The sequence below is a fragment of the Ictidomys tridecemlineatus genome, chromosome 4 (genome assembly GCF_052094955.1).
Source record: "Ictidomys tridecemlineatus isolate mIctTri1 chromosome 4, mIctTri1.hap1, whole genome shotgun sequence".
NCBI lineage: Eukaryota > Metazoa > Chordata > Mammalia > Rodentia > Sciuridae > Ictidomys > Ictidomys tridecemlineatus.
In genome coordinates this window covers 162,383,273-162,398,671 of record NC_135480.1, presented here as the reverse complement: position 1 = coordinate 162,398,671, position 15,399 = coordinate 162,383,273, and the positions used below count along the sequence as shown (strand labels likewise).

The window sequence follows — 15,399 nt, the reverse complement described above, 5'->3', positions numbered from 1 at the left end:
AACCACTGAGCCACATCCCAGCCCTTTTTTGTATTTTATTTAGAGACAGCGTTTCATTGAGTTGCTTAGCTCCTTGCTTTTGCTGAGGCCAGCTGGCTTTGAACTCACGATTCTCCTGCCTTAGCTTCCGGAGCTGCTGGGATTACAGGCATGTGCCATGGCTTCCAGCCAACCTTATGCGATATTATTATCTTCACCTTAGAGATGAGGAAATTGGCACAGAGAGGTAAAACAACTTACCAAGGTCAAGCAACTATTAAGTAGGTCATGGAACGATCGTGTGAGGATTCAAACCCAAGCACATATTCTCATCTTAACATATTCCTGCTGGGGGTGGTAGCACACTCCTGTAATTCCAGTGACCCAGGAGGCTGAGGCAGGAGGATCATGAGTTCAAAGCCAGCCTCAGCAATTTAGCAAGTCCCTAAGCAACTTAATGAGACCCTGTCTCTAAAAAAGATGTCAAAAGGGCTGGGGATGTGGCTCAGTGGTTAGGTGACCCTGGGTTTAATCCCTGCTACAAAAACAAACAGTCTTGCTTCCCGTTTCTCTGCCCTTCTCGAGGAATTTGTAGGATTTGTGTCAAACACAGTGGGGTCTCCATGAAGGATGTGTTGATGGCAGGGTGGAGCCACATCCCACCTTTCTTCTTTGAGCCTCAGTCCTTTACCTGTAGGATTGGTTGAGGGCTGTCCAAGTGCTGCCCAATGGCCCTGCCCAGGAAATATATACTTCAAAGCATGATTGGGGCTTTTATATATGGGGAATTGTTGATAGCTGTGGAAATATAAAGGGATATGTAAAATTATGAATATGAAAACAGCAGTCTCTTCTTTTTGTTGCTGTTTCTCTATCACTAATACTTACCACAGGGTCCTCCACATGGTCAGTCTTCATTAAAATTAGGAAAAGTGGGGGCTGTTAACAGTTTGAGTTGCTAACTCATAGCATGTGGAGGGATCACAGCAGTCAGTCAGGAGTGGGTCCATATGACGGTATTTGATCATCACAAGAGCAACTAACATTCATGGAACACTGACAGTATGCTAGGCTCTGTCCTAAATGCTTTGTAGGAATTGGCAAGGAACTGAGACCCACAGGAGTTAAATAACCCACCCCAGATTGTAGGGGGTAGAACTGGCTCCAGCAATGGCACTCTGATTTCTTCAGCTTAATTATTGCTTAGGGGAAAAGAAGAATGCCATACATAGAATGAGGTACACACCTAAATGGAAAAATGAGAGACAAAAGACAAACTTCATACATACTCCCAATTTTTATTTTGACAAGAAAAAAATTCTAACAAAAATCTCAATGCATATAATGGCGTTAGAAGGACTATGAAATGCAACTTTGTGACAAAATACAATTAGTTAAAACAAATCCTTGTAAACCAAATTAAAACTATCTAAATGAGTATTTCTCTAAGTGTCATCCTAGATTGGAACAGGGACAAGCCGCATACCTAGATAAAGGAACAGGCTCTGCATAAAAAATGCAAACTGGAGCAAGAACATTCACAGCTTGCTTTTTACTAAACTGGTGTTTGAGCTTTCATGGAAAATCATTTATATCCATCACAATTCTAAAATTAAACATGCATATCGCTGTCTATGGAGGGTGTAATGTTTTTGTTTATGATTGAAATGAAAATGAAAAGCAGAAAAGATTATGACAAAGAAGGGGCTTCCTGAATCTCATGCAAGAACAAAGTTCCTGCAGATACACAAGCTTAGAGATGTGCAATTTCTGCCATTAGAGGAGATCTACATGCCAACTGTCTCTTGGGGAAGAAGCCGCCTTGTGGGGGGATTGCCATGACTGGCCTGCCTTGCAGGAGTGGCCCTAGGAGCTGCTTCTCACCACCACTGCCTTCTCTCTCAACTGTCATTTTCAAAGGAGCAAAGGCAACTGGGAAATTTCACAACACTTTATCAGCCAGTAGAGAAGACAGGGGTGTATCTGGAGCAGGAAATCAGGCAGGAGAGCCATTTTCCCTCTCAAAGAGAGAATATCAAACTTGGACTAAAGGATTATTTCCGAGGAATTCATGACTATTTGCAAGATAATAAATACAAGCAACCGTGCCTAGGAGGTCCTCCATTTAGAAATCCAAAGTTTTCTTCTATTTATTGAGAAATTCACAAAGAAGACCCATGACCAAGAAATAAGATTTAGTAACTAGTATCATTTTAGATGTCTCTTCAAATCTGTTCGATATTTCTAAGCCATTTTTAATTTCTTTTTGTGAATTAGGGTATTTCCAGTCAATTTTCCAGATAAATAAGGTGACTCTTATTGTCAAGTCCTAATTTATCAATGGACTTATTATAAATTAATTAACTTTATTATTGAGACACTAAATTATATTTGGTGGCTTCTATATAAAAATATTATATTAAAATTAAATATATCTTTTGTTTTATATTGAGTCTCTTCTAAATTTAATATTTTTATAGCTTTGCCCAAAGAATGATCTCTAGACTGCTTTCTTTGACAAAGAAAATATTTATTTAAATCTCACTACACAGGAGAAAAACTATCTTTTAAAAGCAACCAGATGATAGATTGTGTCTATGATTAAAAATTTGGTTGATTGTTTATTTTGTTGTATTTTTTTCTTTTTTCCCCAGTGCTGGAGATTGAACACAGGACCTCACACAAGCTAGGCAAAGCGCTCTACCACCCCTGAACGATACCCCCAGCCCAGCCCCCAAATCTGGCATTTTCTGTTCTCGGTGAGACCTAAATTTGCCCTAGGAAGTAACACTCTGGCCCCTAGCCCAGTCTTGATTATGGCCACCTGATAATCAGGATGTTTTATGTGATTTCCTAAGAGAATAAGAACAAAGGAAGGCAGGGAACAATAATGATCCCAACTAAGGAAAATTGAAGGAAAGGTGGTGTCTTGGTCTGAGGCACTATATCAAGAAACTGTAGACTGGGTACTTACAAGTCCAAAATCAAGGCACAGACAGATTCTGCACCTGGCAAGGGCCTGCCTCCTGGTTCATAGGGGGCTGCCTTTATGCTGTGTCCTCACAAGGTGGAAAGGGCAAAAAAGCTCCTTTAGGTCTTTTTAAATTAGCTTAGACACTAATCCCATTCATCATCACCACCTAATCATGCCAAAAGGCCCCACTTCCTAATACCATCACCTGGGGGAGTTTAACATATGAACTTTAGGGAGCACAAACATTCAGGCCATACCAGGAAAAAAGGGAAGACAGAAATTCCCGATGGTATTCCTACCATCTCTCCCATCTTGGCCACAGGAAAAGCCCCTGACAATGGTCACTCCCTCTCCTTAAACTTCCTATGAACCGGTCCCTGGCTAAGACCCCCACCTAAGCCCACCAACAATAACTCATAACTCCTCAGTGTGTAGATATTCAGGTTGGCTGAAAGACTGTAGCTTGGGACCACATTCTCAATATCACAAGTTATTCAGTATTTTAGTTTTTTTAAATTTTCATGTTTCTAGGTGGAATTGGGTATAACTAAATTTGGTTTTAAAAATGGAATGAGGGGCTGAGGTTGTGGCTCAGCGGTAGAGCGCTTGCCTCACACGCACGAGACCCTGAGTTCGATCCTCAGCACCACATAAAAATAAATAAGTGAAATAAAGGCATTGTGTCCAACTATAAATATATATATATATATATATATATATATATATATATATATCAATGGAATGAAAAGATCTCTTCACTGGTGAGAATGATTAAGGAACAAAATGACTGCTTAGTTAACAGTCTTTTCTTTACACAGGAAACCAATGCTTTACAGTGGAAGGTGTAACTTTGTATGGGTAAGGTTTGAATTTAATGTAATATTAATAACATCATTAAAGAATGCTCCAAGAACTCCTTTTAGAAAATGAAGAAATATTCTGAAATGTTGTACTTATATATTATGGTCTTACTAAGTCTTAGTCCCATGTGCTTTCTTTAGCATTTGAACCCAGTCATTGATGCTCCAATGTTAAACAATTTCCCCATGTATTTCCTCTTTATTCAAGAGCAACTCTGTCTAGAAGCATTTTCTGCAGCAAATGAAATGTTCTCTTTACTGTTCATTATAGTTAGACAGAAGCTACATGGCTATTGAACACTTGGAATCTGTCTGGTATGAGTGAGAAATTTATTTTTAAATTTTATTCCATTTTAATTCATGTAAATCTCAACAGCACATATAGCTGTGGTTATCACATTAGACAGCCCGATTCTACATTCCCAAGGTTTCTTGGGTAAGAGGGAGGACATGGGGGCAATTTCCTCAGCCACACTGGTCTATTCTTGATATAGAACACAATGTCCCCTAAAAGTATGTATCGATTTCTTAGCCTGGAGTGAACCTTTGAGTCAGGCATTTCCTGATCATCCCATATCACTGAAGACGTTTACACCCTACACTATCTTGCTTTTGTATTTATCACCATCTGACAGATAATGAATTTTTGATATTTGTGTAGCTCCTGTCTTCTCTCAACAGAACAGAAGTTCCAGGAGGACAGGAATTTTTATGTACTTTATTCAGTTACCTACATATACATGCATATACATACATCTGTCTACATACACAAATGAGAGGCCATGCACAGTAAGTGTGGCCCACATACCTGTTGTGTGACAGGTACCTGGACATTTATTGACCTGACTGCCTCTGTTCAGAATAGTTGTGCACACAGCAAACTGTGACCAGATAGATTGTTCAATGACTAAAATGTTTTGAGAACCTCTCAAGCCCAGGAAAGGATTCTTTAATTTGGAACACAAATTTGAAAATCATTTATAGAACAGAAAATACACTATGGCTGCATTCTCAGGTTTATTTAACAGCTACTATAGACATATTATGAAGACCTTTGTAGGCGACTATAGAGCAAACTATTCTGCATCAAATGGATATGGCTTTATTTCATCAAAAGTTCTTTCTCCCTAAGGCAAAGGGGTCCAACTACAGCTGTGCATTAGAATCCACTCTAGAGCTTCTGAAAAATGTGTATTTCAGCTCCTCACCTCTGATTTCCATTAATTTCTAGAGGTAAGAAACAAGAAATGAAAACCACTGCCCTATACAGAAAAACTCATCTTTTCAAATGACGAGATTGGGCACCGGGTTTGGTCTCATTTTTGGCATCCATGAATTCTTTCCTCTTCCCTCAAGACACTGTTTGGCATGTTGCCCCATGCCCAAATACAACAACACAAGTTTTCTGAGCTTGAGCATTGGCACCCCACCAACCCTGTGACAGACTGGCCTTTCCTCACTTCCTAGTTTGGAATGCCTTCTCCAGCACTTTCTCTTTGTCACCTGCCTGTGGATGACAGTTCTGAATTCCCTGCTTTGAGTTAGCGATTCTCAAAATTTAAGTACATGAGAACCACCTATGGAGTTTGTTGAGCCAGTTTGTTGGGTTCTACTCCCAGAGGTTCAGGGTCAGCGGATTCAATGGAACCTATGTTCCAGCAAGCTCACAGGGGAAGCCAATGCTGCTGAGGCTCATGCTTCAAGAACCACTACTTAGCCAGGAGTGGTGGTGCATGCCTGTAATTCCTAGCAATTCAGGAGGCTGAGGCGGGAGGATTGCAAGTTTGAGGACAGCCTCATCAACTTAGTGAGGGCCTAAGCAATTTAGTAAGATCCTGTCTCAAAATTTTAAAGAAATAAGTAAAGATTAAAAGGGCTGGGGATGTTGCTCAGTCATTAAGTGCTCCTAGTTTAAATCCTCAGCATCAAAAAACAAAAACAAAAGACCAACAAAAACATTGTTCTCCCTTTGATGTTCATAAAGCCACAAGGGGAGCCCCTTTTAACACAGGGTTCTGATTCAGTGTATCTGGAATGGGGCCTAAAATCCTACATGTCCAATGAGGGTTCCAGTAATGTCTGCTGTTGCTGATTTTTGAATACCTGGGATTTCGGGGCTTTCCTCTGGATTAAATGAAGAAAATAAATAAAGAGAGGAGAAATGGCTCAACATGGACCTGGGTTTATTTGGGACAAACCTGCAGAGGGGGGCCAAGTGGAGACTGAGATTCATGTTCTGCTTACAGCTCAGAGTAGTTACAGGGGCATGAGGGAGGGGGGAATTTTTGTGGTCAGGCTGTTGCTAAGGGGATTGTCAGGGAAGGATCATTTTGGTCACTGTTCTATGTCAAACCAGGTGTTTTCAGGATTCCAGTCCCAGATAACAATTTCCTTTCATTGTATGAGGGAATATTGTGTGGGGTTTAAGGCAGGCTGAGTCAGAGTGGCTAAGATGACTATTCTAAGATGGGGCTATGTTTCAAAATTGTGTTGCCTGTGTCAAGTTCTAACTAACACCTAGCAGCTTGGTGAATGAAATTGGCCACATCTTCTTTCTATCAAATATTGTGGGTTGCATTATGCCCTCCCCGCAAAATGATAGGTGAAGTCCTAACCCTGAGAACCTCTGTGTGAAGTTATTTGGAAATAGACTCTTTGCATAAATAATCAAAATTAAAAGGAGGTCATACTGGATTAGGGTGGACCCTAAGCCAATGATAGAGGTTCTTAAAAGACAAAGAAAATTGGTCACAAGTATACAGAAAACTCCATATGAACACAGTACAGAGATTAATGTATCTACCAATCAAGAAATGCCAAGGATTGCCAGCAGCCACCAGAAGCTAGGAAGAGTGAAGGAAGACTCATCCCTTAGAGTCTTCAGAAAGAAGTTCAGGCCCCCAGAACTGGAAGACATGAAGTTTTGTCATTTTAAGCCTCCCAGTTCCATGGTACTTTATTACATCAGCCCTAGGAAGCTAACACAATGTCACTTGGTTCACATGGCTCAGTGACCACATACTGACCAGACTCACCTTGAGCATGACATTCTCCCACAGTCCCCTAGTTTCCCATATTCCTCAAGTTTTCCATTTGCTGATCTAGCTCACCACACTAAAAGAGAAGACATCTTCCTGATTTTTTTTTCCTTTTTTTTTAATGGAGGGAAAAACCGTTTCTGAGAAAAGCCCACTGCTTGGAGATGTCACACCTGGGAGTAATCAATTGTTTTTGTGATCACTTAGTTCTTCCACCTTTCAAATGCTTTCTTTGCTAAATCAAGAGTTAAAGCCTCTCCTGGCACACATCAAAGGCCATGTATAGCTTCAGCAATATCTCACAGGCATTTCAAAATCTCTGAAAGCTTTTGTTTATTTGTCAGTGAGTTTAATAGAGAACATATGCCATATGTAGTTTATAAGATTTAAGAATTAACAGATAATAAAAGACAGTAGTAAAATTAAAGTAACAATAATTTGGTGTTTTAAAAAATATTATTTTGAGAGCTATTGCAAATCCTACCTATAGTGACTCAGGATATATATCTTGATTGATTTCTACTACAACAGTCAGAAATCCATGCTTGGGTATTGGATAACAAAGACCAGAAAGTATTTAAGAAGTTCTGTTTCCTAACTCTGAGGAGAGTTAATTAAAATCTGTGGGAATGTATCTAAATAAACTTGAGTTTCTAAATTCTTGAACCCAGAGACCTATGACTTCAACAAGTCAAGGTGGAGAGAGAAGGTATATGACTTGGGTCAGAAAGTCTGGCTCGCAGTATGTACCAGGTCTGGATATCTAGTTCCTCTGAGGCTTAGTTTTCTTAAGTTTACAGCTAGGTCAATAATAGCTATCCCCCTCATTAGGAAGATCAAATAAGATACAGTATATATAAAGATTTAATAAAGTATTAAACACAATGTGAACCTTACATCTACCAAAAATACACTTAAAGGCAATTCAAGAAACTGTTATTGCAGGGTTTTGACACCTAAATTTCTTAAACCATAATGAAACCTAATTGATTACAACATATTTATTTAATAAACAAGTTGACAGTTAAGAATGACTATCTTTATTTCACCCAAACTATTCAGAAAGAGGTGATACCTATCACACGAGGAAAAAGTTAACATGTCCATCTCTAGTGTTTAACAGCAAAATTATTTTAGCCCCAAGATGAGCCTGCCATGCTTATAAATTACATACTTTAATAATTTAATAATTTCAGCTCTAATAGTGTGTCAGGCACACTATTCCCACAGCTGTGCTGGACGAGCAAATGGGTTAATTCACATGAAGTATCTATAATAGCAAGAAGTAACAGTTAACTCTCATGTATTTAGCTATCATTGGTATTGTTGTAATTAAGTGTATTTGATTTTGATTAGTTCTCATAAACAGCTGTACGTACACACACACACACACACACACACACACACACACACAAAGCTGTCAAAGCATTATTTATTCTCAATCATTGCATGAATCATCCTCAATGCTGCAGTAAGCACGGAGTTCTCCCCTCTTCTGCTGAAAAAGAAATCCAGGTGATCTGGCATGGACTAGAATAATTGAGCTGCCCCAGGTGTGTCTGTGGAGGCGTTCCTAGAGAAGATTGGCACTTGGGTGGAGGCCATCCAATCAGCTGGGAATTCAGATGGAGCAAAAGGGCAGAGGAAGGGCAAATGATTGCTCTCTTTCCCAGAGCCGGGATGTCTTTCACATCTATCTTCTGCTGACCTTGGATATTGGGAGCTCTGGGTTCTCTGGTCTTCAGAGTCCAGGACTCCTGGGGGCCTTCCTCCACAACTGACCCTATAGGTTCTTGGGTTTTTGATCTCAGACTGTGTCTTCTCCGTAGGTTTTTTGGTCTGAGGCTTTGGTTGTGAACTGAGCACACTATTGGATTTCCTGTTTCTCAAGTTTGCAAATGACCTATCAAGGGACTTCTCAGCCTCCTTAATCAGGTAAGCCAATTCCCCTTACTAAAACCCTTCTCACACCTCTACACTCATGCGCTGCTTAGTAATAAGATGTAGTTTTAGATATGCATCCTTAGATATATATCTATTTTTGTTTTGTTTTGCAAACAACACAGTGCACTTAAAATGGCTGCAGCGTCACTAGATGATTACAGGAATACCATCTTATTGTAGTCTGACATTGACTAAAACATTACTGTGTGGCACTTGACTGTCCTATCTATTTATTTCTCTGGAATCCCTCACTAGCACACACTCCAAACAATGTGAATTATTTCCCTCCCTCTAAAATACTAGGGAATGATTATGACAATTACTTTAAAGGTAAGGAAATTAGGTTTTAAAGGGCAAGAGTACCTTACTCAAAGTCTCTTAGGTACTCACTCTAACTTGACCATTGTATTCATGTTATTTTTTAAAAGATAGCTAACATAACATACTTTTTTTAAAAAGAATTTTTTTTTTAGTGTAGATAGACACAATACCTTTAGTTTATTTATTTATTTTTATAGGGTGCTAAGGATCAAACCCAGTGCCTCGTGCTAGGCAAGCAGTCTACAACTGAGCCATAATCCCAGCCCCCATATCATACTTTTGACAATGTACCTTTACCGCTTTGTTAACAACTTTAAAGACTTTTCTCTCATTTCATCACCCATCTGTGTTACCTTGATTCAAACATATTCTGACCTTGTGGGGATTGCATCCTCATGACCATCTGTGACACCCCAACGCCTATAGTGTATATATTTTCTCAAAAACACATACAACAGGTGCATTCACACTGCCAAGCTTCCTTAGAGTCCCGAACACCTTTAGCAGCTGAGCTCATAGCCCAGCTCCAGCCTCCCACCATGTGTGTTCAGTGTGAAATCTCACATCTTAAAGGTGCCGCTCAAATCATCAAAGCCAAATAGAATCAGTGAGTTACATCAAAATCTCCAGCACAGTTTGTTTCAGGGAATGCTAACAGTTTTCCTATCAGATTGTTTCTGACATTAGAAAATTTTTTTGAACACTTTGTTTTTAGAAAGGAAGAAATTGAGCTGAGGAAGAGCAGAACTAAGAAGGCAAGGACCCATCCCTCACCTGTGCATTCCCTAGCATCCTTCCCATGATCCCATTTAAGATAGTATCTTGTCTCCATTTCTTGGATAACTTTAATCACTCATCCTTCACAGCATTCTTCTCCTGGGTCTTCAAACATGCAGTCTCCTAAGTATGGAGGAAAAGACTTCTCTTGAAGTTTTGAATGATATCCACAATTTTCCTGGAATAAGATTCTTTGCCATCTCCAAGGAGTCAGTATGGGGTTACCTGCCAGCATTCTCAATGGTAGCTGTTTCAGATAACATTAAACATGTCAGGTGGGGATGCAAAAATTCCTGTGTTCAGAAAACAAAGTGTGATGAAGAGGCATTTATGCAAAAATATTGTGGCATAAGCTATGGTAAATAAAAAACCTGAAATGAGAATGAGCAGAGGAGTTTAAAGAATCAGGAAATGGTTAACAGCTGGCAGAGAAGTCAGGAAGATGAGGTCTGAAAAGCTTTGCCAAGCTAGATTGTAAACGGAAGGAAAGAGGTGAGGCAACAGCAGTAGCAAGAGGCATGGTGGAGGAAGAGGGCCTGCGAGTTGCATCTTGATGTGCCTTGAGGGCGGTGGACTCAATTGCTTTAATATGAAGATTTTCTCCTCAGGCTGACAGCTGCTGTGGAAAATGTAATGGAGATGGATGGCTATCTGAACAGCTTCAGATGTAATTAAATTAAGATGGTGGGGAAAACACATCCTTTGGAACAGAGTGTGGAATTTTAGATTAGTATGAAGACTAGCCAAAATTCTGTTTAGTAAATACCACATTCTAGAGTGCTGAAGCAATTTTTAAATTCAGCATTTGAAAAATAATTACATTTGTGAAGATACTGTTCAGTTATTCAAGTGGACCTGAGTTCAAATCCTAGCTTTACAGCTTACTAGCCATGCTAACCCTGGAGAGCATACTTCAATTATCTGTAGTCATTTATTCATCTGCAAAATGGAGATGATTGTAAATAGTATTCCCATCACAGCTGTGCCGGGTGAGCAAATGGGTTAATTCACATAAGGTATTTAGAATATCGACAAGTAACATTTAACCCTCATGTATTTAGCTATCATTGGTATTGTTGTAATTAAATGTATTTGATCTTGATCAGTTCTCATAAACATAAGACAATTTATTTACCTGATTTTTACAAATGAGGCAAATCGGCTACACCAAGATCAACAAAGTCCCCTAGCCTTCACCTGTATACCACAGCCTAGATTCTCAAAAGATATGAATAAATTTTTACACCTAGGGCACTGCAATTACAAAGAAATATAGAATTATTTTTTCACACAAAAAATGAAGAGATTTTATTAAACCTTTTTAGCCTTGCTTTTTTACTAACCTGTATTGGGTCACATGGTTTTCAAAACTTAAAGTAAATCTAATTGTATTGAAGCAAAAAAAACAGTAAAAGGAATAAATATTGATATGTAATTAAATACCCAAATTTATATCATTCATAAGAAGCCCTACTCGCTAAGAGGCCTTGAGAGAGCTATGAGCTGAGTATAAGCAGAGCAGCACATTAATACCGAGGTTTTGTGTATGAAACACCAAGGACAGAATTTTCATGATTCCATTTTGAAGTTACAACACTCCTGTTCTCTCTTAAATGCATATGCTGTCTTGTTGAATGTACAGGGAAATTCAGTTACAAATTTAAATTCCCTTTTGAAGATTAACAGGAGTATAACACCCATTATAATACAGAAATTGAAATGAAAACAAAGATGCATAATCTGTAATAATGGAGGAGATTAAGAGAAAAAAATCAGTAAGCATTGAAATATACCAAATAATTGCAATTTTGGAGTAGATGCAATTCTCTTTCTGTATGCAAATTAAAGACAGGAATAATCAAATATTTCAAAGATCAAATGGAAAATATTGGGGGGGGGAGAATAAAGAGGGACCAGGAACAACACAACATTTGCCTAGAGGGAGGTCCTAAGCAAAATATAGTAATAATGCATTTATACATATCAAGGTCTCATTTCAAGAATTTTTACTTTAAATTTTTGAGATACTTATACACCATATGGTATTACAACACATATAAAAAATGTGTAGTGATCAAGTCATGGTCATAAGCCTTTCCATCTCTTGAAATCATTTCTATTGGAATTTCATACTCTTCTGGTCATTTTGATACTTATAGATTGTTTTAATCAATAGTTACCCTACTGTTATAGATAAAACAGAACTGGTCTTTCCTCTCAGTATTTTGGTGCCCCTATGACTTTTCTCCCCAACTCCCACACTGCCTTCCCAGTCTCTAGTGACCACTATCTCATTGTATTTCTCTGAGATTGATTTATTAGTTTCCACAAATGAGTGACAATATGTAGCATTTGTCTTTCTGGGTCTGGCTTATTTCATTCACCATAATGACCTCTCTTTCCACACATGTTGCTGCAAATGTCAGGGTTTTGTTATTTTGTATGGCTGAATATTCCATTGCATACATACACATTTTCTTCATCCACTTGTGGGCATCTAGGTTGATTCTGTATTTTAGCTATTGTGAAGAGTGCTGCAATAAAAATGATAGTGTTAGTGTCTTTGGTATAATGATATCATCTTCCTTACATATATTCCCAAGAGTAATTGCTGGTTCATGTGGTAGTTCTAATTTTAGGTTTTTGTGGGTTTTTTGAGGAATTTCCATAATGTTTTCCATAATGGATATAGTAATTTACATTCCCACAAACTGTGAATAAGAGTTCTGCTTTCTCCACATTTTCACCAACATTTGTTATTTTTTTTCTTTCTGTTCGTTCTAACTAGGGTGAGGTATCATCTCATTGTGGTTGTGATTTGCATTTCCCTAATAATTAGTGAGATTGAGCAATTTTTTTCATATTCTCATATTCATGTCCTCTTTTGACAAATGTCTGTTTAGTTCTTTAGCCCATTTATTGTTTGTGTCATTTGACTTTCTTTTTTTGGTGTTCAAATTTTTGAGATTCCTATGTATTCTAGATATTATTCCCATGCTTTAAGTTATCTCCTGATTCTATTGACTAGCTCCTTAGCTGTGCAAAAGTTGCTTCATCTGATACAATCCCACTTGACTATTTTACTATTTTTATTTCTGTCACCTGTACCTACATAAAATATCATTGCCTAAACCAATAAGGTATATCCCCATGTTTACTCATAGTTTGCATGGTTTCAGGTTTTACATTTAGGACTTTGATCCATTTTGAATTAATTTTTGTGCATGGTGAGACAAAGGGATCTAGTTTAATTCTTTTGCACATGGATATCCAATTTAGCTTGCCCATTTTTTTTTTTAAGAGACTATCTTTCTCCACGGTGTCTTGAAATCTTTGTCAAAATTGGTTGGCTGTATGAAGATGGACTAATTTCTGGGTTCTCTATTCTGCTGTTCTGTGTGTCTGTTTTTATGGCAGTATGCTGCTTTGGTTATTATACTTTTACAGTATGTTTTGAAGTCAAGTGTTGTGATGTCCCCAGATTTGCAGTTTTTGTTGTTGTTCAGGATAACTGGATATCCTGAGTCTTTTGTGGTTCTACAAGAATTTTAGGATTTTTTTCTATTTTTGTGAGAAAAGCGGTAGGTATTTTTATGAGAATGGCATTGACTCTGTAAATCTATTTGGGTAGTATGGTTATTTTAACAATATTCTTCTCATTCATGAATAGGGAATATCCTTCCTGTTGTGTCTTCTATAATTTTTCTCATCAGTGTTTATAATTTTATTGTTGATCTTTCACTTTCTTGGTTAAATTTATTCCTAAGTATTTTATTTTTGTAGCTGTTGTGAATGGGATTGCTTTCTTAATTTTTTTCAGCAAGTTCATTATTGATATGTAAAAATGCTTCTCTTTATTTGTACGCTATCTTGTATCCTACAACTTTACTGAATTCATTTAAAATTTTTAACAGTTTTTATGGAATATTTGTTTTTCTATATATAGAATCATCTACCAACATGGATAATTTTAACTTCTGTTTGTTTGGATGCTTTTTATTTCTTGTCTAATTGCTCATGTTAAGATTTCTAGTACCATATTAAATAAGAATATCATAAGTGGGCATCATAAAAAAAAAGACATCTTGTATTTTTCCCAATCTTAGAGGAAATGCTTTCAGCTTTTCCAGATTCAGTATTGGCTATGGGTCTTTCATTTATATATATATATATGTATATATATATATATATCCTTTATTATTTTAGGTATATTCTTATATACCTAATTTGTTGCTTTTATTATGAATGGATATTGAATTTTCTTGAATACTTTTTTCTTGTATATATTGAAATAATTATATTTTTTTGTCTTTCATTCTGTTGGTGTATTGTATGATATTATTAACTTTCATATGTTGAATCATTCTTGCTCCCTAGGATGGATCCCATTTGGACATGACATATGACCTTTTCGATTATACTGTTGAATTTGGTTTGCTAGTGTTTTCTTGAGAATTTTTACATATATATTCCTCAGGTATATGGCTCTATAGTTTTCTTTTTTAGTTGCATCTTTTTCTGGTTTAGGTATCATAATAATGCTGACCTCATAAAAGTAGTTTGGCAGAGTTGCTTCCATTTCGGTTTTTTGAAATAGTTTAAGAAGAGTTAGAATTAGTTTTTCTTCAAATGTCTTGTAGAATTCAACAGTAAAGCTTTCAGATCCTAGACTTTTTTTGGGGGGTGGGGGGCATGTTTTTGTCAGCTCTTTCACTGGTGTGACTAAAGGACCCAACCAGAACAATTATAAAGGAGGAAAGGTTTATTTAGGGGCTCACAGTTTCAGAGGTCTTAGTCCATAGAAGGTCAGTTCCATTCCTCAGGGCTCAAGGTGAGGCAGGACATCATGATGGAGGAGTGTGGCAGAGAGAAGCAGTTTGCATGGTGATCAGAAAGCAGAGAGCTCTCCACTTGCTAGATACAAATATATACCCCAAAGCCACACCCTACAACTTCAGTTACCACTCAATCGCCTTCAGAGAATTATTTCACTGCTTGGCTTAAGACTCTCACAACCCAATTATTTCTCCTCTGAACCTGCTTGCATTGTTTCACACGTGAGCTTTTGGAGGACACCTGACATCCAAACCATAACATGGCAAGTTTTAAATAACAGTTTCAATCTGCTGACTATAATAAATCTGCTTAGTTTTTCTTGATTTAGTTTTAGTAGCTTTTGTGTGTTCAGGAATTTATCCATTTCTTCTAGGTTTTCCAATTGATCAGCATATAATTGTTCATAATAGTTTCTTATGAATCTGTGTATTTCTATAATATCAATCATAATTTCTCCTTTTATCAATTATCAATTATAATTTCTCCTTTTCCATCTCTGATTTTATTTATTTGGGTCTTCTTTTTCTCAGTTAACCTAGCTAATGTTTTGTCAATTTTGTTTATCCTTTCAAAACCAACTATTCAAAACCAATTTTTTCTTTAGTTTTACATATTTATCTCTAATCTTAATTATTCTAATTTTGAGTTTGGCTTTTCTAAATCCTGAAGG

The 15,399-nt window shown here is 37.4% G+C and overlaps 1 protein-coding gene and 1 non-coding gene across 3 annotated transcripts in view; one reads left to right on the top strand and one right to left on the bottom strand.

Annotated features, from left to right (window-relative positions):
- The window catches only part of LOC144377293 (uncharacterized), an 85,989-nt gene that overhangs the window by 19,490 nt on the left and 51,100 nt on the right, over positions 1-15,399 (bottom strand). Inside the window, exon 1 of one of the 2 annotated variants that reach the window (XM_078047700.1) lies at positions 671-13,749. The exons of the other annotated variant lie outside the window; for it this stretch is intronic. The gene's annotated coding sequence lies outside the window, so the exon portion shown is untranslated. Of the gene's footprint in view, positions 1-670; positions 13,750-15,399 lie in introns of those variants that run through there. 2 annotated transcript variants of the gene reach the window in all.
- On the top strand, positions 3,533-3,605 carry Trnav-cac (transfer RNA valine (anticodon CAC)). The gene has a single exon. It is a non-coding gene; the product is annotated as a tRNA-Val (tRNA).